The sequence below is a fragment of the Eleutherodactylus coqui genome, chromosome 11, assembly GCF_035609145.1.
Source record: "Eleutherodactylus coqui strain aEleCoq1 chromosome 11, aEleCoq1.hap1, whole genome shotgun sequence".
NCBI classification, from domain to species: Eukaryota; Metazoa; Chordata; class Amphibia; order Anura; family Eleutherodactylidae; genus Eleutherodactylus; species Eleutherodactylus coqui.
Window position 1 is genome coordinate 57719524 of NC_089847.1, and position 24205 is coordinate 57743728.

At 42.6% G+C, this 24205-nt stretch overlaps 29 non-coding genes across 29 annotated transcripts; 17 read left to right on the plus strand and 12 right to left on the minus strand.

The window, feature by feature from the left end:
• Positions 1–1430: 1430 nt before the first annotated feature.
• TRNAS-GCU (transfer RNA serine (anticodon GCU)) lies at positions 1431–1512 on the plus strand. The gene has a single exon. It is a non-coding gene; the product is annotated as a tRNA-Ser (tRNA).
• Positions 1513–2551: 1039 nt separating this feature from the next.
• TRNAS-GCU (transfer RNA serine (anticodon GCU)) lies at positions 2552–2633 on the plus strand. Its single transcript has one exon. It is a non-coding gene; the product is annotated as a tRNA-Ser (tRNA).
• A 355-nt stretch (positions 2634–2988) lies between these two features.
• Positions 2989–3062, minus strand: TRNAT-AGU (transfer RNA threonine (anticodon AGU)). The gene has a single exon. It is a non-coding gene; the product is annotated as a tRNA-Thr (tRNA).
• A 608-nt stretch (positions 3063–3670) lies between these two features.
• Positions 3671–3752, plus strand: TRNAS-GCU (transfer RNA serine (anticodon GCU)). Its single transcript has one exon. It is a non-coding gene; the product is annotated as a tRNA-Ser (tRNA).
• Positions 3753–4107: 355 nt separating this feature from the next.
• Positions 4108–4181, minus strand: TRNAT-AGU (transfer RNA threonine (anticodon AGU)). The gene has a single exon. It is a non-coding gene; the product is annotated as a tRNA-Thr (tRNA).
• Positions 4182–5228: 1047 nt separating this feature from the next.
• Positions 5229–5302, minus strand: TRNAT-AGU (transfer RNA threonine (anticodon AGU)). The gene has a single exon. It is a non-coding gene; the product is annotated as a tRNA-Thr (tRNA).
• A 608-nt stretch (positions 5303–5910) lies between these two features.
• Positions 5911–5992, plus strand: TRNAS-GCU (transfer RNA serine (anticodon GCU)). Its single transcript has one exon. It is a non-coding gene; the product is annotated as a tRNA-Ser (tRNA).
• Positions 5993–6349: 357 nt separating this feature from the next.
• Positions 6350–6423, minus strand: TRNAT-AGU (transfer RNA threonine (anticodon AGU)). The gene has a single exon. It is a non-coding gene; the product is annotated as a tRNA-Thr (tRNA).
• Positions 6424–7031: 608 nt separating this feature from the next.
• TRNAS-GCU (transfer RNA serine (anticodon GCU)) lies at positions 7032–7113 on the plus strand. The gene has a single exon. It is a non-coding gene; the product is annotated as a tRNA-Ser (tRNA).
• Positions 7114–7468: 355 nt separating this feature from the next.
• Positions 7469–7542, minus strand: TRNAT-AGU (transfer RNA threonine (anticodon AGU)). Its single transcript has one exon. It is a non-coding gene; the product is annotated as a tRNA-Thr (tRNA).
• Positions 7543–8589: 1047 nt separating this feature from the next.
• On the minus strand, positions 8590–8663 carry TRNAT-AGU (transfer RNA threonine (anticodon AGU)). Its single transcript has one exon. It is a non-coding gene; the product is annotated as a tRNA-Thr (tRNA).
• A 608-nt stretch (positions 8664–9271) lies between these two features.
• Positions 9272–9353, plus strand: TRNAS-GCU (transfer RNA serine (anticodon GCU)). Its single transcript has one exon. It is a non-coding gene; the product is annotated as a tRNA-Ser (tRNA).
• Positions 9354–9710: 357 nt separating this feature from the next.
• Positions 9711–9784, minus strand: TRNAT-AGU (transfer RNA threonine (anticodon AGU)). Its single transcript has one exon. It is a non-coding gene; the product is annotated as a tRNA-Thr (tRNA).
• A 608-nt stretch (positions 9785–10392) lies between these two features.
• On the plus strand, positions 10393–10474 carry TRNAS-GCU (transfer RNA serine (anticodon GCU)). The gene has a single exon. It is a non-coding gene; the product is annotated as a tRNA-Ser (tRNA).
• A 357-nt stretch (positions 10475–10831) lies between these two features.
• Positions 10832–10905, minus strand: TRNAT-AGU (transfer RNA threonine (anticodon AGU)). The gene has a single exon. It is a non-coding gene; the product is annotated as a tRNA-Thr (tRNA).
• Positions 10906–11513: 608 nt separating this feature from the next.
• Positions 11514–11595, plus strand: TRNAS-GCU (transfer RNA serine (anticodon GCU)). The gene has a single exon. It is a non-coding gene; the product is annotated as a tRNA-Ser (tRNA).
• A 2158-nt stretch (positions 11596–13753) lies between these two features.
• Positions 13754–13835, plus strand: TRNAS-GCU (transfer RNA serine (anticodon GCU)). The gene has a single exon. It is a non-coding gene; the product is annotated as a tRNA-Ser (tRNA).
• A 1037-nt stretch (positions 13836–14872) lies between these two features.
• TRNAS-GCU (transfer RNA serine (anticodon GCU)) lies at positions 14873–14954 on the plus strand. The gene has a single exon. It is a non-coding gene; the product is annotated as a tRNA-Ser (tRNA).
• A 1038-nt stretch (positions 14955–15992) lies between these two features.
• TRNAS-GCU (transfer RNA serine (anticodon GCU)) lies at positions 15993–16074 on the plus strand. The gene has a single exon. It is a non-coding gene; the product is annotated as a tRNA-Ser (tRNA).
• A 1038-nt stretch (positions 16075–17112) lies between these two features.
• TRNAS-GCU (transfer RNA serine (anticodon GCU)) lies at positions 17113–17194 on the plus strand. Its single transcript has one exon. It is a non-coding gene; the product is annotated as a tRNA-Ser (tRNA).
• Positions 17195–18231: 1037 nt separating this feature from the next.
• Positions 18232–18313, plus strand: TRNAS-GCU (transfer RNA serine (anticodon GCU)). Its single transcript has one exon. It is a non-coding gene; the product is annotated as a tRNA-Ser (tRNA).
• Positions 18314–18668: 355 nt separating this feature from the next.
• TRNAT-AGU (transfer RNA threonine (anticodon AGU)) lies at positions 18669–18742 on the minus strand. The gene has a single exon. It is a non-coding gene; the product is annotated as a tRNA-Thr (tRNA).
• Positions 18743–19350: 608 nt separating this feature from the next.
• Positions 19351–19432, plus strand: TRNAS-GCU (transfer RNA serine (anticodon GCU)). Its single transcript has one exon. It is a non-coding gene; the product is annotated as a tRNA-Ser (tRNA).
• A 355-nt stretch (positions 19433–19787) lies between these two features.
• On the minus strand, positions 19788–19861 carry TRNAT-AGU (transfer RNA threonine (anticodon AGU)). The gene has a single exon. It is a non-coding gene; the product is annotated as a tRNA-Thr (tRNA).
• A 1047-nt stretch (positions 19862–20908) lies between these two features.
• TRNAT-AGU (transfer RNA threonine (anticodon AGU)) lies at positions 20909–20982 on the minus strand. The gene has a single exon. It is a non-coding gene; the product is annotated as a tRNA-Thr (tRNA).
• Positions 20983–21590: 608 nt separating this feature from the next.
• Positions 21591–21672, plus strand: TRNAS-GCU (transfer RNA serine (anticodon GCU)). Its single transcript has one exon. It is a non-coding gene; the product is annotated as a tRNA-Ser (tRNA).
• Positions 21673–22711: 1039 nt separating this feature from the next.
• Positions 22712–22793, plus strand: TRNAS-GCU (transfer RNA serine (anticodon GCU)). The gene has a single exon. It is a non-coding gene; the product is annotated as a tRNA-Ser (tRNA).
• Positions 22794–23148: 355 nt separating this feature from the next.
• TRNAT-AGU (transfer RNA threonine (anticodon AGU)) lies at positions 23149–23222 on the minus strand. The gene has a single exon. It is a non-coding gene; the product is annotated as a tRNA-Thr (tRNA).
• A 608-nt stretch (positions 23223–23830) lies between these two features.
• TRNAS-GCU (transfer RNA serine (anticodon GCU)) lies at positions 23831–23912 on the plus strand. The gene has a single exon. It is a non-coding gene; the product is annotated as a tRNA-Ser (tRNA).
• The last annotated feature ends 293 nt before the right edge of the window (positions 23913–24205 follow it).

Below are 24205 nucleotides of genomic sequence, written 5' to 3' on the forward strand. Positions count from 1 at the left end.
TAATTTGTCCATAGGTATGTAATCCATGCATTTGCCTTGCATGAATTGTGGCCTGTTTTACTTTAAAAGTTAGATAGAAGGCAGAATTGACAGATTTAGGGAATGCTAGGGAAATGCCAACATAAATGAGAAGCAGAGAGGACTGAATGTTTAGTATTTATGCCATTAGCATGGGTCATCACGTTGGATGTAAAACAAGACCTGCTGAGCCAATGTCTGATGTACGGCGCTGTTGCATGTGGAAAGAAAATGAAGCCTAAGAATCATCACGACTGTTTTCCAAATGTGGGTTCGGTAAAGGTACTTTTGTTGACGGGGTGGCCGAGTGGTTAAGGCGATGGACTGCTAATCCATTGTGCTCTGCACGCATGGGCTCGAATCCCATCCTCGTCGCATGATTCCTTTTTGGAAAATTCTCTATGCTCAGCGCAAGCAATGCCCCGAGGAAGAAAATTTACCATCGCCGTTCAAGAAGGATGCTATTGAAGTCTCTAAACATATTTACAGGCATTATGTAGCGTATCAGTCAGGCAATAGTGAATCGGCACCTCTAATTTATCGTGCCTTATGCCATCCTACATTTTGCAAAACGTTGCAACCATCCACTTGTTAAAACTAAACCAGAGCTGACTCTTTGCCAATCGGGTGGAGTATTCTAGGGATGTGGGACGAGCATCTTTAATGTCATTGGCTAGTGAACATCTCCCTTTTGGAAAAAAAGCTGATTATTGAGCAGAATAAGAGAACAAGGCACTGCTGAGAGTTGAACTCAGGATCTCCTGTTCACTAGACAGGCGCTTTAACCAACTAAGCCACAGCGCCCATGAGCAAAACTGTGGAAAACCAGAAAGATGGCAAGGATGATCCAGGAGAAGAATTTTTAAATGTAGGATGATTTTGAGGAGTGGTTCTAAGTTTTGCTATTTGTCACAGAGATGGCAAATTAAGTGTGAACAGATCCTATGCAGCATGTAGTTTCAGGTGGCTACCACTATAGAACAGCAAGGAAGTCGAGTCCCATCACATACTTGGCAGCAGCATGCAGTTCTCTGTCATTTTGCATCGTGACAATTCTAAATGAAATCGGCTTGGGACGATCCTTTTTGGAAAAGACATGGATAATTTGTCCATAGGTATGTAATCCATGCATTTGCCTTGCATGAATTGTGGCCTGTTTTACTTTAAAAGTTAGATAGAAGGCAGAATTGACAGATTTAGGGAATGCTAGGGAAATGCCAACATAAATGAGAAGCAGAGAGGACTGAATGTTTAGTATGTATGCCATTAGCATGGGTCATCACGTTGGATGTAAAACCAGACCTGTTGAGCCAATGTCTGATGTACGGCGCTGTTGCATGTGGAAAGAAAATGAAGCCTAAGAATCATCACGACTGTTTTCCAAATGTGGGTTCGGTAAAGGTACTTTTGTTGACGGGGTGGCCGAGTGGTTAAGGCGATGGACTGCTAATCCATTGTGCTCTGCACGCATGGGTTCGAATCCCATCCTCGTCGTATGATTCCTTTTTGGAAAATTCTCTATGCTCAGCGCAAGCAATGCCCCGAGGAAGAAAATTTACCATCACCGTTCAAGAAGGATGCTATTGAAGTCTCTAAACATATTTACAGGCATTATGTAGCGTATCAGTCAGGCAATAGTGAATCGGCACCTCTAATTTATCGTGCCTTATGCCATCCTACATTTTGCAAAACGTTGCAACCATCTACTTGTTAAAACTAAACCAGAGCTGACTCTTTGCCACTCGGGTGGAGTATTCTAGGGATGTGGGACGAGCATCTTTAATGTCATTGGCTAGTGAACATCTCCCTTTTGGAAAAAAAAGCTGATTATTGAGCAGAATAAGAGAACAAGGCACTGCTGAGAGTTGAACTCAGGATCTCCTGTTTACTAGACAGGCACTTTAACCAACTAAGCCACAGCGCCCATGAGCAAAACTGTGGAAAACCAGAAAGATGGCAAGGATGATCCAGGAGAAGAATTTTTAAATGTAGGATGATTTTGAGGAGTGGTTCTAAGTTTTGCTATTTGTCACAGAGATGGCAAATTAAGTGTGAACAGATCCTATGCAGCATGTAGTTTCAGGTGGCTACCACTATAGAACAGCAAGGAAGTCGAGTCCCATCACATACTTGGCAGCAGCATGCAGTTCTCTGTCATTTTGCATCGTGACAATTCTAAATGAAATCGGCTTGGGACGATCCTTTTTGGAAAAGACATGGATAACTTGTCCATAGGTATGTAATCCATGCATTTGCCTTGCATAAAATTGTGGCCTGTTTTACTTTAAAAGTTAGATAAAAGGCAGAATTGACAGATTTAGGGAATTCTAGGGAAATGCCAACATAAATGAGAAGCAGAGAGGACTGAATGTTTAGTATGTATGCCATTAGCATGGGTCATCACGTTGGATGTAAAACCAGACCTGTTGAGCCAATGTCTGATGTACGGCGCTGTTGCATGTGGAAAGAAAATGAAGCCTAAGAATCATCACGACTGTTTTCCAAATGTGGGTTCGGTATAGGTCCTTTTGTTGACGGGGTGGCCGAGTGGTTAAGGCGATGGACTGCTAATCCATTGTGCTCTGCACGCATGGGTTCGAATCCCATCCTCGTCGTATGATTCTTTTTTGGAAAATTCTCTATGCTCAGCGCAAGCAATGCCCCGAGGAAGAAAATTTACCATCACCGTTCAAGAAGCATGCTATTGAAGTCTCTAAACATATTTACAGGCATTATGTAGCGTATCAGTCAGGCAATAGTGAATCGGCACCTCTAATTTATCGTGCCTTATGCCATCCTACATTTTGCAAAACGTTGCAACCATCCACTTGTTAAAACTAAACCAGAGCTGACTCTTTGCCACTCGGGTGGAGTATTCTAGGGATGTGGGACGAGCATCTTTAATGTCATTGGCTAGTGAACATCTCCCTTTTGGAAAAAAAGCTGATTATTGAGCAGAATAAGAGAACAAGGCACTGCTGAGAGTTGAACTCAGGATCTCCTGTTTACTAGACAGGCGCTTTAACCAACTAAGCCACAGCGCCCATGAGCAAAACTGTGGAAAACCAGAAAGATGGCAAGGATGATCCAGGAGAAGAATTTTTAAATGTAGGATGATTTTGAGGAGTGGTTCTAAGTTTTGCTATTTGTCACAGAGATGGCAAATTAAGTGTGAACAGATCCTATGCAGCATGTAGTTTCAGGTGGCTACCACTATAGAACAGCAAGGAAGTCGAGTCCCATCACATACTTGGCAGCAGCATGCAGTTCTCTGTCATTTTGCATCGTGACAATTCTAAATGAAATCGGCTTGGGACGATCCTTTTTGGAAAAGACATGGATAACTTGTCCATAGGTATGTAATCCATGCATTTGCCTTGCATGAATTGTGGCCTGTTTTACTTTAAAAGTTAGATAAAAGGCAGAATTGACAGATTTAGGGAATTCTAGGGAAATGCCAACATAAATGAGAAGCAGAGAGGACTGAATGTTTAGTATGTATGCCATTAGCATGGGTCATCACGTTGGATGTAAAACCAGACCTGTTGAGCCAATGTCTGATGTACGGCGCTGTTGCATGTGGAAAGAAAATGAAGCCTAAGAATCATCACGACTGTTTTCCAAATGTGGGTTCGGTATAGGTCCTTTTGTTGACGGGGTGGCCGAGTGGTTAAGGCGATGGACTGCTAATCCATTGTGCTCTGCACGCATGGGTTCGAATCCCATCCTCGTCGTATGATTCCTTTTTGGAAAATTCTCTATGCTCAGCGCAAGCAATGCCCCTAGGAAGAAAATTTACCATCACCGTTCAAGAAGCATGCTATTGAAGTCTCTAAACATATTTACAGGCATTATGTAGCGTATCAGTCAGGCAATAGTGAATCGGCACCTCTAATTTATCGTGCCTTATGCCATCCTACATTTTGCAAAACGTTGCAACCATCCACTTGTTAAAACTAAACCAGAGCTGACTCTTTGCCACTCGGGTGGAGTATTCTAGGGATGTGGGACGAGCATCTTTAATGTCATTGGCTAGTGAACATCTCCCTTTTGGAAAAAAAGCTGATTATTGAGCAGAATAAGAGAACAAGGCACTGCTGAGAGTTGAACTCAGGATCTCCTGTTTACTAGACAGGCGCTTTAACCAACTAAGCCACAGCGCCCATGAGCAAAACTGTGGAAAACCAGAAAGATGGCAAGGATGATCCAGGAGAAGAATTTTTAAATGTAGGATGATTTTGAGGAGTGGTTCTAAGTTTTGCTATTTGTCACAGAGATGGCAAATTAAGTGTGAACAGATCCTATGCAGCATGTAGTTTCAGGTGGCTACCACTATAGAACAGCAAGGAAGTCGAGTCCCATCACATACTTGGCAGCAGCATGCAGTTCTCTGTCATTTTGCATCGTGACAATTCTAAATGAAATCGGCTTGGGACGATCCTTTTTGGAAAAGACATGGATAATTTGTCCATAGGTATGTAATCCATGCATTTGCCTTGCATGAATTGTGGCCTGTTTTACTTTAAAAGTTAGATAGAAGGCAGAATTGACAGATTTAGGGAATGCTAGGGAAATGCCAACATAAATGAGAAGCAGAGAGGACTGAATGTTTAGTATTTATGCCATTAGCATGGGTCATCACGTTGGATGTAAAACAAGACCTGCTGAGCCAATGTCTGATGTACGGCGCTGTTGCATGTGGAAAGAAAATGAAGCCTAAAAATCATCACGACTGTTTTCCAAATGTGGGTTCGGTAAAGGTACTTTTGTTGACGGGGTGGCCGAGTGGTTAAGGCGATGGACTGCTAATCCATTGTGCTCTGCACGCATGGGTTTGAATCCCATCCTCGTTGTACGATTCCTTTTTGGAAAATTCTCTATGCTCAGCGCAAGCAATGCCCCGAGGAAGAAAATTTACCATCACCGTTCAAGAAGGATGCTATTGAAGTCTCTAAACATATTTACAGGCATTATGTAGCGTATCAGTCAGGCAATAGTGAATCGGCACCTCTAATTTATCGTGCCTTATGCCATCCTACATTTTGCAAAACGTTGCAACCATCTACTTGTTAAAACTAAACCAGAGCTGACTCTTTGCCACTCGGGTGGAGTATTCTAGGGATGTGGGACGAGCATCTTTAATGTCATTGGCTAATGAACATCTCCCTTTTGGAAAAAAAAAGCTGATTATTGAGCAGAATAAGAGAACAAGGCACTGCTGAGAGTTGAACTCAGGATCTCCTGTTTACTAGACAGGCGCTTTAACCAACTAAGCCACAGCGCCCATGAGCAAAACTGTGGAAAACCAGAAAGATGGCAAGGATGATCCAGGAGAAGAATTTTTAAATGTAGGATGATTTTGAGGAGTGGTTCTAAGTTTTGCTATTTGTCACAGAGATGGCAAATTAAGTGTGAACAGATCCTATGCAGCATGTAGTTTCAGGTGGCTACCACTATAGAACAGCAAGGAAGTCGAGTCCCATCACATACTTGGCAGCAGCATGCAGTTCTCTGTCATTTTGCATCGTGACAATTCTAAATGAAATCGGCTTGGGACGATCCTTTTTGGAAAAGACATGGATAATTTGTCCATAGGTATGTAATCCATGCATTTGCCTTGCATGAATTGTGGCCTGTTTTACTTTAAAAGTTAGATAGAAGGCAGAATTGACAGATTTAGGGAATGCTAGGGAAATGCCAACATAAATGAGAAGCAGAGAGGACTGAATGTTTAGTATGTATGCCATTAGCATGGGTCATCACGTTGGATGTAAAACCAGACCTGTTGAGCCAATGTCTGATGTACGGCGCTGTTGCATGTGGAAAGAAAATGAAGCCTAAGAATCATCACGACTGTTTTCCAAATGTGGGTTCGGTAAAGGTACTTTTGTTGACGGGGTGGCCGAGTGGTTAAGGCGATGGACTGCTAATCCATTGTGCTCTGCACGCATGGGTTCGAATCCCATCCTCGTCGTATGATTCCTTTTTGGAAAATTCTCTATGCTCAGCGCAAGCAATGCCCCGAGGAAGAAAATTTACCATCACCGTTCAAGAAGGATGCTATTGAAGTCTCTAAACATATTTACAGGCATTATGTAGCGTATCAGTCAGGCAATAGTGAATCGGCACCTCTAATTTATCGTGCCTTATGCCATCCTACATTTTGCAAAACGTTGCAACCATCTACTTGTTAAAACTAAACCAGAGCTGACTCTTTGCCACTCGGGTGGAGTATTCTAGGGATGTGGGACGAGCATCTTTAATGTCATTGGCTAATGAACATCTCCCTTTTGGAAAAAAAAAGCTGATTATTGAGCAGAATAAGAGAACAAGGCACTGCTGAGAGTTGAACTCAGGATCTCCTGTTTACTAGACAGGCGCTTTAACCAACTAAGCCACAGCGCCCATGAGCAAAACTGTGGAAAACCAGAAAGATGGCAAGGATGATCCAGGAGAAGAATTTTTAAATGTAGGATGATTTTGAGGAGTGGTTCTAAGTTTTGCTATTTGTCACAGAGATGGCAAATTAAGTGTGAACAGATCCTATGCAGCATGTAGTTTCAGGTGGCTACCACTATAGAACAGCAAGGAAGTCGAGTCCCATCACATACTTGGCAGCAGCATGCAGTTCTCTGTCATTTTGCATCGTGACAATTCTAAATGAAATCGGCTTGGGACGATCCTTTTTGGAAAAGACATGGATAACTTGTCCATAGGTATGTAATCCATGCATTTGCCTTGCATGAATTGTGGCCTGTTTTACTTTAAAAGTTAGATAAAAGGCAGAATTGACAGATTTAGGGAATTCTAGGGAAATGCCAACATAAATGAGAAGCAGAGAGGACTGAATGTTTAGTATGTATGCCATTAGCATGGGTCATCACGTTGGATGTAAAACCAGACCTGTTGAGCCAATGTCTGATGTACGGCGCTGTTGCATGTGGAAAGAAAATGAAGCCTAAGAATCATCACGACTGTTTTCCAAATGTGGGTTCGGTATAGGTCCTTTTGTTGACGGGGTGGCCGAGTGGTTAAGGCGATGGACTGCTAATCCATTGTGCTCTGCACGCATGGGTTCGAATCCCATCCTCGTCGTATGATTCCTTTTTGGAAAATTCTCTATGCTCAGCGCAAGCAATGCCCCTAGGAAGAAAATTTACCATCACCGTTCAAGAAGCATGCTATTGAAGTCTCTAAACATATTTACAGGCATTATGTAGCGTATCAGTCAGGCAATAGTGAATCGGCACCTCTAATTTATCGTGCCTTATGCCATCCTACATTTTGCAAAACGTTGCAACCATCCACTTGTTAAAACTAAACCAGAGCTGACTCTTTGCCACTCGGGTGGAGTATTCTAGGGATGTGGGACGAGCATCTTTAATGTCATTGGCTAGTGAACATCTCCCTTTTGGAAAAAAAGCTGATTATTGAGCAGAATAAGAGAACAAGGCACTGCTGAGAGTTGAACTCAGGATCTCCTGTTTACTAGACAGGCGCTTTAACCAACTAAGCCACAGCGCCCATGAGCAAAACTGTGGAAAACCAGAAAGATGGCAAGGATGATCCAGGAGAAGAATTTTTAAATGTAGGATGATTTTGAGGAGTGGTTCTAAGTTTTGCTATTTGTCACAGAGATGGCAAATTAAGTGTGAACAGATCCTATGCAGCATGTAGTTTCAGGTGGCTACCACTATAGAACAGCAAGGAAGTCGAGTCCCATCACATACTTGGCAGCAGCATGCAGTTCTCTGTCATTTTGCATCGTGACAATTCTAAATGAAATCGGCTTGGGACGATCCTTTTTGGAAAAGACATGGATAATTTGTCCATAGGTATGTAATCCATGCATTTGCCTTGCATGAATTGTGGCCTGTTTTACTTTAAAAGTTAGATAGAAGGCAGAATTGACAGATTTAGGGAATGCTAGGGAAATGCCAACATAAATGAGAAGCAGAGAGGACTGAATGTTTAGTATTTATGCCATTAGCATGGGTCATCACGTTGGATGTAAAACAAGACCTGCTGAGCCAATGTCTGATGTACGGCGCTGTTGCATGTGGAAAGAAAATGAAGCCTAAAAATCATCACGACTGTTTTCCAAATGTGGGTTCGGTAAAGGTACTTTTGTTGACGGGGTGGCCGAGTGGTTAAGGCGATGGACTGCTAATCCATTGTGCTCTGCACGCATGGGTTTGAATCCCATCCTCGTTGTACGATTCCTTTTTGGAAAATTCTCTATGCTCAGCGCAAGCAATGCCCCGAGGAAGAAAATTTACCATCACCGTTCAAGAAGGATGCTATTGAAGTCTCTAAACATATTTACAGGCATTATGTAGCGTATCAGTCAGGCAATAGTGAATCGGCACCTCTAATTTATCGTGCCTTATGCCATCCTACATTTTGCAAAACGTTGCAACCATCTACTTGTTAAAACTAAACCAGAGCTGACTCTTTGCCACTCGGGTGGAGTATTCTAGGGATGTGGGACGAGCATCTTTAATGTCATTGGCTAATGAACATCTCCCTTTTGGAAAAAAAAAGCTGATTATTGAGCAGAATAAGAGAACAAGGCACTGCTGAGAGTTGAACTCAGGATCTCCTGTTTACTAGACAGGCGCTTTAACCAACTAAGCCACAGCGCCCATGAGCAAAACTGTGGAAAACCAGAAAGATGGCAAGGATGATCCAGGAGAAGAATTTTTAAATGTAGGATGATTTTGAGGAGTGGTTCTAAGTTTTGCTATTTGTCACAGAGATGGCAAATTAAGTGTGAACAGATCCTATGCAGCATGTAGTTTCAGGTGGCTACCACTATAGAACAGCAAGGAAGTCGAGTCCCATCACATACTTGGCAGCAGCATGCAGTTCTCTGTCATTTTGCATCGTGACAATTCTAAATGAAATCGGCTTGGGACGATCCTTTTTGGAAAAGACATGGATAATTTGTCCATAGGTATGTAATCCATGCATTTGCCTTGCATGAATTGTGGCCTGTTTTACTTTAAAAGTTAGATAGAAGGCAGAATTGACAGATTTAGGGAATGCTAGGGAAATGCCAACATAAATGAGAAGCAGAGAGGACTGAATGTTTAGTATGTATGCCATTAGCATGGGTCATCACGTTGGATGTAAAACCAGACCTGTTGAGCCAATGTCTGATGTACGGCGCTGTTGCATGTGGAAAGAAAATGAAGCCTAAGAATCATCACGACTGTTTTCCAAATGTGGGTTCGGTAAAGGTACTTTTGTTGACGGGGTGGCCGAGTGGTTAAGGCGATGGACTGCTAATCCATTGTGCTCTGCACGCATGGGTTCGAATCCCATCCTCGTCGTATGATTCCTTTTTGGAAAATTCTCTATGCTCAGCGCAAGCAATGCCCCGAGGAAGAAAATTTACCATCACCGTTCAAGAAGGATGCTATTGAAGTCTCTAAACATATTTACAGGCATTATGTAGCGTATCAGTCAGGCAATAGTGAATCGGCACCTCTAATTTATCGTGCCTTATGCCATCCTACATTTTGCAAAACGTTGCAACCATCTACTTGTTAAAACTAAACCAGAGCTGACTCTTTGCCACTCGGGTGGAGTATTCTAGGGATGTGGGACGAGCATCTTTAATGTCATTGGCTAATGAACATCTCCCTTTTGGAAAAAAAAAGCTGATTATTGAGCAGAATAAGAGAACAAGGCACTGCTGAGAGTTGAACTCAGGATCTCCTGTTTACTAGACAGGCGCTTTAACCAACTAAGCCACAGCGCCCATGAGCAAAACTGTGGAAAACCAGAAAGATGGCAAGGATGATCCAGGAGAAGAATTTTTAAATGTAGGATGATTTTGAGGAGTGGTTCTAAGTTTTGCTATTTGTCACAGAGATGGCAAATTAAGTGTGAACAGATCCTATGCAGCATGTAGTTTCAGGTGGCTACCACTATAGAACAGCAAGGAAGTCGAGTCCCATCACATACTTGGCAGCAGCATGCAGTTCTCTGTCATTTTGCATCGTGACAATTCTAAATGAAATCGGCTTGGGACGATCCTTTTTGGAAAAGACATGGATAATTTGTCCATAGGTATGTAATCCATGCATTTGCCTTGCATGAATTGTGGCCTGTTTTACTTTAAAAGTTAGATAGAAGGCAGAATTGACAGATTTAGGGAATGCTAGGGAAATGCCAACATAAATGAGAAGCAGAGAGGACTGAATGTTTAGTATTTATGCCATTAGCATGGGTCATCACGTTGGATGTAAAACAAGACCTGCTGAGCCAATGTCTGATGTACGGCGCTGTTGCATGTGGAAAGAAAATGAAGCCTAAGAATCATCACGACTGTTTTCCAAATGTGGGTTCGGTAAAGGTACTTTTGTTGACGGGGTGGCCGAGTGGTTAAGGCGATGGACTGCTAATCCATTGTGCTCTGCACGCATGGGTTCGAATCCCATCCTCGTCGTATGATTCCTTTTTGGAAAATTCTCTATGCTCAGTGCAAGCAATGCCCCGAGGAAGAAAATTTACCATCACCGTTCAAGAAGGATGCTATTGAAGTCTCTAAACATATTTACAGGCATTATGTAGCGTATCAGTCAGGCAATAGTGAATCGGCACCTCTAATTTATCGTGCCTTATGCCATCCTACATTTTGCAAAACGTTGCAACCATCTACTTGTTAAAACTAAACCAGAGCTGACTCTTTGCCACTCGGGTGGAGTATTCTAGGGATGTGGGACGAGCATCTTTAATGTCATTGGCTAATGAACATCTCCCTTTTGGAAAAAAAAAGCTGATTATTGAGCAGAATAAGAGAACAAGGCACTGCTGAGAGTTGAACTCAGGATCTCCTGTTTACTAGACAGGCGCTTTAACCAACTAAGCCACAGTGCCCATGAGCAAAACTGTGGAAAACCAGAAAGATGGCAAGGATGATCCAGGAGAAGAATTTTTAAATGTAGGATGATTTTGAGGAGTGGTTCTAAGTTTTGCTATTTGTCACAGAGATGGCAAATTAAGTGTGAACAGATCCTATGCAGCATGTAGTTTCAGGTGGCTACCACTATAGAACAGCAAGGAAGTCGAGTCCCATCACATACTTGGCAGCAGCATGCAGTTCTCTGTCATTTTGCATCGTGACAATTCTAAATGAAATCGGCTTGGGACGATCCTTTTTGGAAAAGACATGGATAACTTGTCCATAGGTATGTAATCCATGCATTTGCCTTGCATGAATTGTGGCCTGTTTTACTTTAAAAGTTAGATAGAAGGCAGAATTGACAGATTTAGGGAATTCTAGGGAAATGCCAACATAAATGAGAAGCAGAGAGGACTGAATGTTTAGTATGTATGCCATTAGCATGGGTCATCACGTTGGATGTAAAACCAGACCTGTTGAGCCAATGTCTGATGTACGGCGCTGTTGCATGTGGAAAGAAAATGAAGCCTAAGAATCATCACGACTGTTTTCCAAATGTGGGTTCGGTAAAGGTACTTTTGTTGACGGGGTGGCCGAGTGGTTAAGGCGATGGACTGCTAATCCATTGTGCTCTGCACGCATGGGTTCGAATCCCATCCTCGTCGTATGATTCCTTTTTGGAAAATTCTCTATGCTCAGCGCAAGCAATGCCCCGAGGAAGAAAATTTACCATCACCGTTCAAGAAGGATGCTATTGAAGTCTCTAAACATATTTACAGGCATTATGTAGCGTATCAGTCAGGCAATAGTGAATCGGCACCTCTAATTTATCGTGCCTTATGCCATCCTACATTTTGCAAAACGTTGCAACCATCTACTTGTTAAAACTAAACCAGAGCTGACTCTTTGCCACTCGGGTGGAGTATTCTAGGGATGTGGGACGAGCATCTTTAATGTCATTGGCTAGTGAACATCTCCCTTTTGGAAAAAAAAGCTGATTATTGAGCAGAATAAGAGAACAAGGCACTGCTGAGAGTTGAACTCAGGATCTCCTGTTTACTAGACAGGCGCTTTAACCAACTAAGCCACAGCACCCATGAGCAAAACTGTGGAAAACCAGAAAGATGGCAAGGATGATCCAGGAGAAGAATTTTTAAATGTAGGATGATTTTGAGGAGTGGTTCTAAGTTTTGCTATTTGTCACAGAGATGGCAAATTAAGTGTGAACAGATCCTATGCAGCATGTAGTTTCAGGTGGCTACCACTATAGAACAGCAAGGAAGTCGAGTCCCATCACATACTTGGCAGCAGCATGCAGTTCTCTGTCATTTTGCATCGTGACAATTCTAAATGAAATCGGCTTGGGACGATCCTTTTTGGAAAAGACATGGATAATTTGTCCATAGGTATGTAATCCATGCATTTGCCTTGCATGAATTGTGGCCTGTTTTACTTTAAAAGTTAGATAGAAGGCAGAATTGACAGATTTAGGGAATGCTAGGGAAATGCCAACATAAATGAGAAGCAGAGAGGACTGAATGTTTAGTATTTATGCCATTAGCATGGGTCATCACGTTGGATGTAAAACCAGACCTGCTGAGCCAATGTCTGATGTACGGCGCTGTTGCATGTGGAAAGAAAATGAAGCCTAAGAATCATCACGACTGTTTTCCAAATGTGGGTTCGGTAAAGGTACTTTTGTTGACGGGGTGGCCGAGTGGTTAAGGCGATGGACTGCTAATCCATTGTGCTCTGCACGCATGGGCTCGAATCCCATCCTCGTCGTATGATTCCTTTTTGGAAAATTCTCTATGCTCAGCGCAAGCAATGCCCCGAGGAAGAAAATTTACCATCGCCGTTCAAGAAGGATGCTATTGAAGTCTCTAAACATATTTACAGGCATTATGTAGCGTATCAGTCAGGCAATAGTGAATCGGCACCTCTAATTTATCGTGCCTTATGCCATCCTACATTTTGCAAAACGTTGCAACCATCTACTTGTTAAAACTAAACCAGAGCTGACTCTTTGCCACTCGGGTGGAGTATTCTAGGGATGTGGGACGAGCATCTTTAATGTCATTGGCTAGTGAACATCTCCCTTTTGGAAAAAAAAGCTGACTATTGAGCAGAATAAGAGAACAAGGCCCTGCTGAGAGTTGAACTCAGGATCTCCTGTTTACTAGACAGGCGCTTTAACCAACTAAGCCACGGCGCCCATGAGCAAAACTGTGGAAAACCAGAAAGATGGCAAGGATGATCCAGGAGAAGAATTTTTAAATGTAGGATGATTTTGAGGAGTGGTTCTAAGTTTTGCTATTTGTCACAGAGATGGCAAATTAAGTGTGAACAGATCCTATGCAGCATGTAGTTTCAGGTGGCTACCACTATAGAACAGCAAGGAAGTCGAGTCCCATCACATACTTGGCAGCAGCATGCAGTTCTCTGTCATTTTGCATCGTGACAATTCTAAATGAAATCGGCTTGGGACGATCCTTTTTGGAAAAGACATGGATAACTTGTCCATAGGTATGTAATCCATGCATTTGCCTTGCATGAATTGTGGCCTGTTTTACTTTAAAAGTTAGATAAAAGGCAGAATTGACAGATTTAGGGAATTCTAGGGAAATGCCAACATAAATGAGAAGCAGAGAGGACTGAATGTTTAGTATGTATGCCATTAGCATGGGTCATCACGTTGGATGTAAAACCAGACCTGTTGAGCCAATGTCTGATGTACGGCGCTGTTGCATGTGGAAAGAAAATGAAGCCTAAGAATCATCACGACTGTTTTCCAAATGTGGGTTCGGTATAGGTCCTTTTGTTGACGGGGTGGCCGAGTGGTTAAGGCGATGGACTGCTAATCCATTGTGCTCTGCACGCATGGGTTCGAATCCCATCCTCGTCGTAGGATTCCTTTTTGGAAAATTCTCTATGCTCAGCGCAAGCAATGCCCCGAGGAAGAAAATTTACCATCACCGTTCAAGAAGCATGCTATTGAAGTCTCTAAACATATTTACAGGCATTATGTAGCGTATCAGTCAGGCAATAGTGAATCGGCACCTCTAATTTATCGTGCCTTATGCCATCCTACATTTTGCAAAACGTTGCAACCATCCACTTGTTAAAACTAAACCAGAGCTGACTCTTTGCCAATCGGGTGGAGTATTCTAGGGATGTGGGACGAGCATCTTTAATGTCATTGGCTAGTGAACATCTCCCTTTTGGAAAAAAAGCTGATTATTGAGCAGAATAAGAGAACAAGGCACTGCTGAGAGTTGAACTCAGGATCTCCTGTTCACTAGACAGGCGCTTTAACCAACTAAGCCACAGCGCCCATGAGCAAAACTGTGGAAAACCAGAAAGATGGCAAGGATGATCCAGGAGAAGAATTTTTAAATGTAGGATGATTTTGAGGAGTGGTTCTAAGTTTTGCTATTTGTCACAGAGATGGCAAATTAAGTGTGAACAGATCCTATGCAGCATGTAGTTTCAGGTGGCTACCACTATAGAACAGCAAGGAAGTCGAGTCCCATCACATACTTGGCAGCAGCATGCAGTTCTCTGTCATTTTGCATCGTGACAATTCTAAATGAAATCGGCTTGGGACGATCCTTTTTGGAAAAGACATGGATAATTTGTCCATAGGTATGTAATCCATGCATTTGCCTTGCATGAATTGTGGCCTGTTTTACTTTAAAAGTTAGATAGAAGGCAGAATTGACAGATTTAGGGAATGCTAGGGAAATGCCAACATAAATGAGAAGCAGAGAGGACTGAATGTTTAGTATGTATGCCATTAGCATGGGTCATCACGTTGGATGTAAAACCAGACCTGTTGAGCCAATGTCTGATGTACGGCGCTGTTGCATGTGGAAAGAAAATGAAGCCTAAGAATCATCACGACTGTTTTCCAAATGTGGGTTCGGTAAAGGTACTTTTGTTGACGGGGTGGCCGAGTGGTTAAGGCGATGGACTGCTAATCCATTGTGCTCTGCACGCATGGGTTCGAATCCCATCCTCGTCGTATGATTCCTTTTTGGAAAATTCTCTATGCTCAGCGCAAGCAATGCCCCGAGGAAGAAAATTTACCATCACCGTTCAAGAAGGATGCTATTGAAGTCTCTAAACATATTTACAGGCATTATGTAGCGTATCAGTCAGGCAATAGTGAATCGGCACCTCTAATTTATCGTGCCTTATGCCATCCTACATTTTGCAAAACGTTGCAACCATCTACTTGTTAAAACTAAACCAGAGCTGACTCTTTGCCACTCGGGTGGAGTATTCTAGGGATGTGGGACGAGCATCTTTAATGTCATTGGCTAGTGAACATCTCCCTTTTGGAAAAAAAAGCTGACTATTGAGCAGAATAAGAGAACAAGGCCCTGCTGAGAGTTGAACTCAGGATCTCCTGTTTACTAGACAGGCGCTTTAACCAACTAAGCCACGGCGCCCATGAGCAAAACTGTGGAAAACCAGAAAGATGGCAAGGATGATCCAGGAGAAGAATTTTTAAATGTAGGATGATTTTGAGGAGTGGTTCTAAGTTTTGCTATTTGTCACAGAGATGGCAAATTAAGTGTGAACAGATCCTATGCAGCATGTAGTTTCAGGTGGTTACCACTATAGAACAGCAAGGAAGTCGAGTCCCATCACATACTTGGCAGCAGCATGCAGTTCTCTGTCATTTTGCATCGTGACAATTCTAAATGAAATCGGCTTGGGACGATCCTTTTTGGAAAAGACATGGATAACTTGTCCATAGGTATGTAATCCATGCATTTGCCTTGCATGAATTGTGGCCTGTTTTACTTTAAAAGTTAGATAAAAGGCAGAATTGACAGATTTAGGGAATTCTAGGGAAATGCCAACATAAATGAGAAGCAGAGAGGACTGAATGTTTAGTATGTATGCCATTAGCATGGGTCATCACGTTGGATGTAAAACCAGACCTGTTGAGCCAATGTCTGATGTACGGCGCTGTTGCATGTGGAAAGAAAATGAAGCCTAAGAATCATCACGACTGTTTTCCAAATGTGGGTTCGGTATAGGTCCTTTCGTTGACGGGGTGGCCGAGTGGTTAAGGCGATGGACTGCTAATCCATTGTGCTCTGCACGCATGGGTTCGAATCCCATCCTCGTCGTATGATTCCTTTTTGGAAAATTCTCTATGCTCAGCGCAAGCAATGCCCCGAGGAAGAAAATTTACCATCACCGTTCAAGAAGCATGCTATTGAAGTCTCTAAACATATTTACAGGCATTATGTAGCGTATCAGTCAGGCAATAGTGAATCGGCACCTCTAATTTATCGTGCCTTATGCCATCCTACATTTTGCAAAACGTTGCAACCATCTACTTGTTAAAACTAAACCAGAGCTGACTCTTTGCCACTCGGGTGGAGTATTCTAGGGATGTGGGACGAGCATCTTTAATGTCATTGGCTAGTGAACATCTCCCTTTTGGAAAAAAAAGCTGACTATTGAGCAGAATAAGAGAACAAGGCCCTGCTGAGAGTTGAACTCAGGATCTCCTGTTTACTAGACAGGCGCTTTAACCAACTAAGCCACAGCGCCCATGAGCAAAACTGTGGAAAACCAGAAAGATGGCAAGGATGATCCAGGAGAAGAATTTTTAAATGTAGGATGATTTTGAGGAGTGGTTCTAAGTTTTGCTATTTGTCACAGAGATGGCAAATTAAGTGTGAACAGATCCTATGCAGCATGTAGTTTCAGGTGACTACCACTATAGAACAGCAAGGAAGTCGAGTCCCATCACATACTTGGCAGCAGCATGCAGTTCTCTGTCATTTTGCATCGTGACAATTCTAAATGAAATCGGCTTGGGACGATCCTTTTTGGAAAAGACATGGATAACTTGTCCATAGGTATGTAATCCATGCATTTGCCTTGCATGAATTGTGGCCTGTTTTACTTTAAAAGTTAGATAAAAGGCAGAATTGACAGATTTAGGGAATTCTAGGGAAATGCCAACATAAATGAGAAGCAGAGAGGACTGAATGTTTAGTATGTATGCCATTAGCATGGGTCATCACGTTGGATGTAAAACCAGACCTGTTGAGCCAATGTCTGATGTACGGCGCTGTTGCATGTGGAAAGAAAATGAAGCCTAAGAATCATCACGACTGTTTTCCAAATGTGGGTTCGGTATAGGTCCTTTTGTTGACGGGGTGGCCGAGTGGTTAAGGCGATGGACTGCTAATCCATTGTGCTCTGCACGCATGGGTTCGAATCCCATCCTCGTCGTATGATTCCTTTTTGGAAAATTCTCTATGCTCAGCGCAAGCAATGCCCCGAGGAAGAAAATTTACCATCACCGTTCAAGAAGCATGCTATTGAAGTCTCTAAACATATTTACAGGCATTATGTAGCGTATCAGTCAGGCAATAGTGAATCGGCACCTCTAATTTATCGTGCCTTATGCCATCCTACATTTTGCAAAACGTTGCAACCATCCACTTGTTAAAACTAAACCAGAGCTGACTCTTTGCCAATCGGGTGGAGTATTCTAGGGATGTGGGACGAGCATCTTTAATGTCATTGGCTAGTGAACATCTCCCTTTTGGAAAAAAAGCTGATTATTGAGCAGAATAAGAGAACAAGGCACTGCTGAGAGTTGAACTCAGGATCTCCTGTTCACTAGACAGGCGCTTTAACCAACTAAGCCACAGCGCCCATGAGCAAAACTGTGGAAAACCAGAAAGATGGCAAGGATGATCCAGGAGAAGAATTTTTAAATGTAGGATGATTTTGAGGAGTGGTTCTAAGTTTTGCTATTTGTCACAGAGATGGCAAATTAAGTGTGAACAGATCCTATGCAGCATGTAGTTTCAGGTGGCTACCACTATAGAACAGCAAGGAAGTCGAGTCCCATCACATACTTGGCAGCAGCATGCAGTTCTCTGTCATTTTGCATCGTGACAATTCTAAATGAAATCGGCTTGGGACGATCCTTTTTGGAAAAGACATGGATAATTTGTCCATAGGTATGTAATCCATGCATTTGCCTTGCATGAATTGTGGCCTGTTTTACTTTAAAAGTTAGATAGAAGGCAGAATTGACAGATTTAGGGAATGCTAGGGAAATGCCAACATAAATGAGAAGCAGAGAGGACTGAATGTTTAGTATGTATGCCATTAGCATGGGTCATCACGTTGGATGTAAAACCAGACCTGTTGAGCCAATGTCTGATGTACGGCGCTGTTGCATGTGGAAAGAAAATGAAGCCTAAGAATCATCACGACTGTTTTCCAAATGTGGGTTCGGTAAAGGTACTTTTGTTGACGGGGTGGCCGAGTGGTTAAGGCGATGGACTGCTAATCCATTGTGCTCTGCACGCATGGGTTCGAATCCCATCCTCGTCGTATGATTCCTTTTTGGAAAATTCTCTATGCTCAGCGCAAGCAATGCCCCGAGGAAGAAAATTTACCATCACCGTTCAAGAAGGATGCTATTGAAGTCTCTAAACATATTTACAGGCATTATGTAGCGTATCAGTCAGGCAATAGTGAATCGGCACCTCTAATTTATCGTGCCTTATGCCATCCTACATTTTGCAAAACGTTGCAACCATCCACTTGTTAAAACTAAACCAGAGCTGACTCTTTGCCACTCGGGTGGAGTATTCTAGGGATGTGGGACGAGCATCTTTAATGTCATTGGCTAGTGAACATCTCCCTTTTGGAAAAAAAGCTGATTATTGAGCAGAATAAGAGAACAAGGCACTGCTGAGAGTTGAACTCAGGATCTCCTGTTTACTAGACAGGCGCTTTAACCAACTAAGCCACAGCGCCCATGAGCAAAACTGTGGAAAACCAGAAAGATGGCAAGGATGATCCAGGAGAAGAATTTTTAAATGTAGGATGATTTTGAGGAGTGGTTCTAAGTTTTGCTATTTGTCACAGAGATGGCAAATTAAGTGTGAACAGATCCTATGCAGCATGTAGTTTCAGGTGGCTACCACTATAGAACAGCAAGGAAGTCGAGTCCCATCACATACTTGGCAGCAGCATGCAGTTCTCTGTCATTTTGCATCGTGACAATTCTAAATGAAATCGGCTTGGGACGATCCTTTTTGGAAAAGACATGGATAACTTGTCCATAGGTATGTAATCCATGCATTTGCCTTGCATGAATTGTGGCCTGTTTTACTTTAAAAGTTAGATAAAAGGCAGAATTGACAGATTTAGGGAATTCTAGGGAAATGCCAACATAAATGAGAAGCAGAGAGGACTGAATGTTTAGTATGTATGCCATTAGCATGGGTCATCACGTTGGATGTAAAACCAGACCTGTTGAGCCAATGTCTGATGTACGGCGCTGTTGCATGTGGAAAGAAAATGAAGCCTAAGAATCATCACGACTGTTTTCCAAATGTGGGTTCGGTATAGGTCCTTTTGTTGACGGGGTGGCCGAGTGGTTAAGGCGATGGACTGCTAATCCATTGTGCTCTGCACGCATGGGTTCGAATCCCATCCTCGTCGTATGATTCCTTTTTGGAAAATTCTCTATGCTCAGCGCAAGCAATGCCCCTAGGAAGAAAATTTACCATCACCGTTCAAGAAGCATGCTATTGAAGTCTCTAAACATATTTACAGGCATTATGTAGCGTATCAGTCAGGCAATAGTGAATCGGCACCTCTAATTTATCGTGCCTTATGCCATCCTACATTTTGCAAAACGTTGCAACCATCCACTTGTTAAAACTAAACCAGAGCTGACTCTTTGCCACTCGGGTGGAGTATTCTAGGGATGTGGGACGAGCATCTTTAATGTCATTGGCTAGTGAACATCTCCCTTTTGGAAAAAAAGCTGATTATTGAGCAGAATAAGAGAACAAGGCACTGCTGAGAGTTGAACTCAGGATCTCCTGTTTACTAGACAGGCGCTTTAACCAACTAAGCCACAGCGCCCATGAGCAAAACTGTGGAAAACCAGAAAGATGGCAAGGATGATCCAGGAGAAGAATTTTTAAATGTAGGATGATTTTGAGGAGTGGTTCTAAGTTTTGCTATTTGTCACAGAGATGGCAAATTAAGTGTGAACAGATCCTATGCAGCATGTAGTTTCAGGTGGCTACCACTATAGAACAGCAAGGAAGTCGAGTCCCATCACATACTTGGCAGCAGCATGCAGTTCTCTGTCATTTTGCATCGTGACAATTCTAAATGAAATCGGCTTGGGACGATCCTTTTTGGAAAAGACATGGATAATTTGTCCATAGGTATGTAATCCATGCATTTGCCTTGCATGAATTGTGGCCTGTTTTACTTTAAAAGTTAGATAGAAGGCAGAATTGACAGATTTAGGGAATGCTAGGGAAATGCCAACATAAATGAGAAGCAGAGAGGACTGAATGTTTAGTATTTATGCCATTAGCATGGGTCATCACGTTGGATGTAAAACAAGACCTGCTGAGCCAATGTCTGATGTACGGCGCTGTTGCATGTGGAAAGAAAATGAAGCCTAAAAATCATCACGACTGTTTTCCAAATGTGGGTTCGGTAAAGGTACTTTTGTTGACGGGGTGGCCGAGTGGTTAAGGCGATGGACTGCTAATCCATTGTGCTCTGCACGCATGGGTTTGAATCCCATCCTCGTTGTACGATTCCTTTTTGGAAAATTCTCTATGCTCAGCGCAAGCAATGCCCCGAGGAAGAAAATTTACCATCACCGTTCAAGAAGGATGCTATTGAAGTCTCTAAACATATTTACAGGCATTATGTAGCGTATCAGTCAGGCAATAGTGAATCGGCACCTCTAATTTATCGTGCCTTATGCCATCCTACATTTTGCAAAACGTTGCAACCATCTACTTGTTAAAACTAAACCAGAGCTGACTCTTTGCCACTCGGGTGGAGTATTCTAGGGATGTGGGACGAGCATCTTTAATGTCATTGGCTAATGAACATCTCCCTTTTGGAAAAAAAAAGCTGATTATTGAGCAGAATAAGAGAACAAGGCACTGCTGAGAGTTGAACTCAGGATCTCCTGTTTACTAGACAGGCGCTTTAACCAACTAAGCCACAGCGCCCATGAGCAAAACTGTGGAAAACCAGAAAGATGGCAAGGATGATCCAGGAGAAGAATTTTTAAATGTAGGATGATTTTGAGGAGTGGTTCTAAGTTTTGCTATTTGTCACAGAGATGGCAAATTAAGTGTGAACAGATCCTATGCAGCATGTAGTTTCAGGTGGCTACCACTATAGAACAGCAAGGAAGTCGAGTCCCATCACATACTTGGCAGCAGCATGCAGTTCTCTGTCATTTTGCATCGTGACAATTCTAAATGAAATCGGCTTGGGACGATCCTTTTTGGAAAAGACATGGATAATTTGTCCATAGGTATGTAATCCATGCATTTGCCTTGCATGAATTGTGGCCTGTTTTACTTTAAAAGTTAGATAGAAGGCAGAATTGACAGATTTAGGGAATGCTAGGGAAATGCCAACATAAATGAGAAGCAGAGAGGACTGAATGTTTAGTATGTATGCCATTAGCATGGGTCATCACGTTGGATGTAAAACCAGACCTGTTGAGCCAATGTCTGATGTACGGCGCTGTTGCATGTGGAAAGAAAATGAAGCCTAAGAATCATCACGACTGTTTTCCAAATGTGGGTTCGGTAAAGGTACTTTTGTTGACGGGGTGGCCGAGTGGTTAAGGCGATGGACTGCTAATCCATTGTGCTCTGCACGCATGGGTTCGAATCCCATCCTCGTCGTATGATTCCTTTTTGGAAAATTCTCTATGCTCAGCGCAAGCAATGCCCCGAGGAAGAAAATTTACCATCACCGTTCAAGAAGGATGCTATTGAAGTCTCTAAACATATTTACAGGCATTATGTAGCGTATCAGTCAGGCAATAGTGAATCGGCACCTCTAATTTATCGTGCCTTATGCCATCCTACATTTTGCAAAACGTTGCAACCATCTACTTGTTAAAACTAAACCAGAGCTGACTCTTTGCCACTCGGGTGGAGTATTCTAGGGATGTGGGACGAGCATCTTTAATGTCATTGGCTAGTGAACATCTCCCTTTTGGAAAAAAAAGCTGATTATTGAGCAGAATAAGAGAACAAGGCACTGCTGAGAGATGAACTCAGGATCTCCTGTTTACTAGACAGGCACTTTAACCAACTAAGCCACAGCGCCCATGAGCAAAACTGTGGAAAACCAGAAAGATGGCAAGGATGATCCAGGAGAAGAATTTTTAAATGTAGGATGATTTTGAGGAGTGGTTCTAAGTTTTGCTATTTGTCACAGAGATGGCAAATTAAGTGTGAACAGATCCTATGCAGCATGTAGTTTCAGGTGGCTACCACTATAGAACAGCAAGGAAGTCGAGTCCCATCACATACTTGGCAGCAGCATGCAGTTCTCTGTCATTTTGCATCGTGACAATTCTAAATGAAATCGGCTTGGGACGATCCTTTTTGGAAAAGACATGGATAACTTGTCCATAGGTATGTAATCCATGCATTTGCCTTGCATAAAATTGTGGCCTGTTTTACTTTAAAAGTTAGATAAAAGGCAGAATTGACAGATTTAGGGAATTCTAGGGAAATGCCAACATAAATGAGAAGCAGAGAGGACTGAATGTTTAGTATGTATGCCATTAGCATGGGTCATCACGTTGGATGTAAAACCAGACCTGTTGAGCCAATGTCTGATGTACGGCGCTGTTGCATGTGGAAAGAAAATGAAGCCTAAGAATCATCACGACTGTTTTCCAAATGTGGGTTCGGTATAGGTCCTTTTGTTGACGGGGTGGCCGAGTGGTTAAGGCGATGGACTGCTAATCCATTGTGCTCTGCACGCATGGGTTCGAATCCCATCCTCGTCGTATGATTCTTTTTTGGAAAATTCTCTATGCTCAGCGCAAGCAATGCCCCGAGGAAGAAAATTTACCATCACCGTTCAAGAAGCATGCTATTGAAGTCTCTAAACATATTTACAGGCATTATGTAGCGTATCAGTCAGGCAATAGTGAATCGGCACCTCTAATTTATCGTGCCTTATGCCATCCTACATTTTGCAAAACGTTGCAACCATCCACTTGTTAAAACTAAACCAGAGCTGACTCTTTGCCACTCGGGTGGAGTATTCTAGGGATGTGGGACGAGCATCTTTAATGTCATTGGCTAGTGAACATCTCCCTTTTGGAAAAAAAGCTGATTATTGAGCAGAATAAGAGGACAAGGCACTGCTGAGAGTTGAACTCAGGATCTCCTGTTTACTAGACAGGCGCTTTAACCAACTAAGCCACAGCGCCCATGAGCAAAACTGTGGAAAACCAGAAAGATGGCAAGGATGATCCAGGAGAAGAATTTTTAAATGTAGGATGATTTTGAGGAGTGGTTCTAAGTTTTGCTATTTGTCACAGAGATGGCAAATTAAGTGTGAACAGATCCTATGCAGCATGTAGTTTCAGGTGGCTACCACTATAGAACAGCAAGGAAGTCGAGTCCCATCACATACTTGGCAGCAGCATGCAGTTCTCTGTCATTTTGCATCGTGACAATTCTAAATGAAATCGGCTTGGGACGATCCTTTTTGGAAAAGACATGGATAACTTGTCCATAGGTATGTAATCCATGCATTTGCCTTGCATGAATTGTGGCCTGTTTTACTTTAAAAGTTAGATAAAAGGCAGAATTGACAGATTTAGGGAATTCTAGGGAAATGCCAACATAAATGAGAAGCAGAGAGGACTGAATGTTTAGTATGTATGCCATTAGCATGGGTCATCACGTTGGATGTAAAACCAGACCTGTTGAGCCAATGTCTGATGTACGGCGCTGTTGCATGTGGAAAGAAAATGAAGCCTAAGAATCATCACGACTGTTTTCCAAATGTGGGTTCGGTATAGGTCCTTTTGTTGACGGGGTGGCCGAGTGGTTAAGGCGATGGACTGCTAATCCATTGTGCTCTGCACGCATGGGTTCGAATCCCATCCTCGTCGTATGATTCCTTTTTGGAAAATTCTCTATGCTCAGCGCAAGCAATGCCCCTAGGAAGAAAATTTACCATCACCGTTCAAGAAGCATGCTATTGAAGTCTCTAAACATATTTACAGGCATTATGTAGCGTATCAGTCAGGCAATAGTGAATCGGCACCTCTAATTTATCGTGCCTTATGCCATCCTACATTTTGCAAAACGTTGCAACCATCCACTTGTTAAAACTAAACCAGAGCTGACTCTTTGCCACTCGGGTGGAGTATTCTAGGGATGTGGGACGAGCATCTTTAATGTC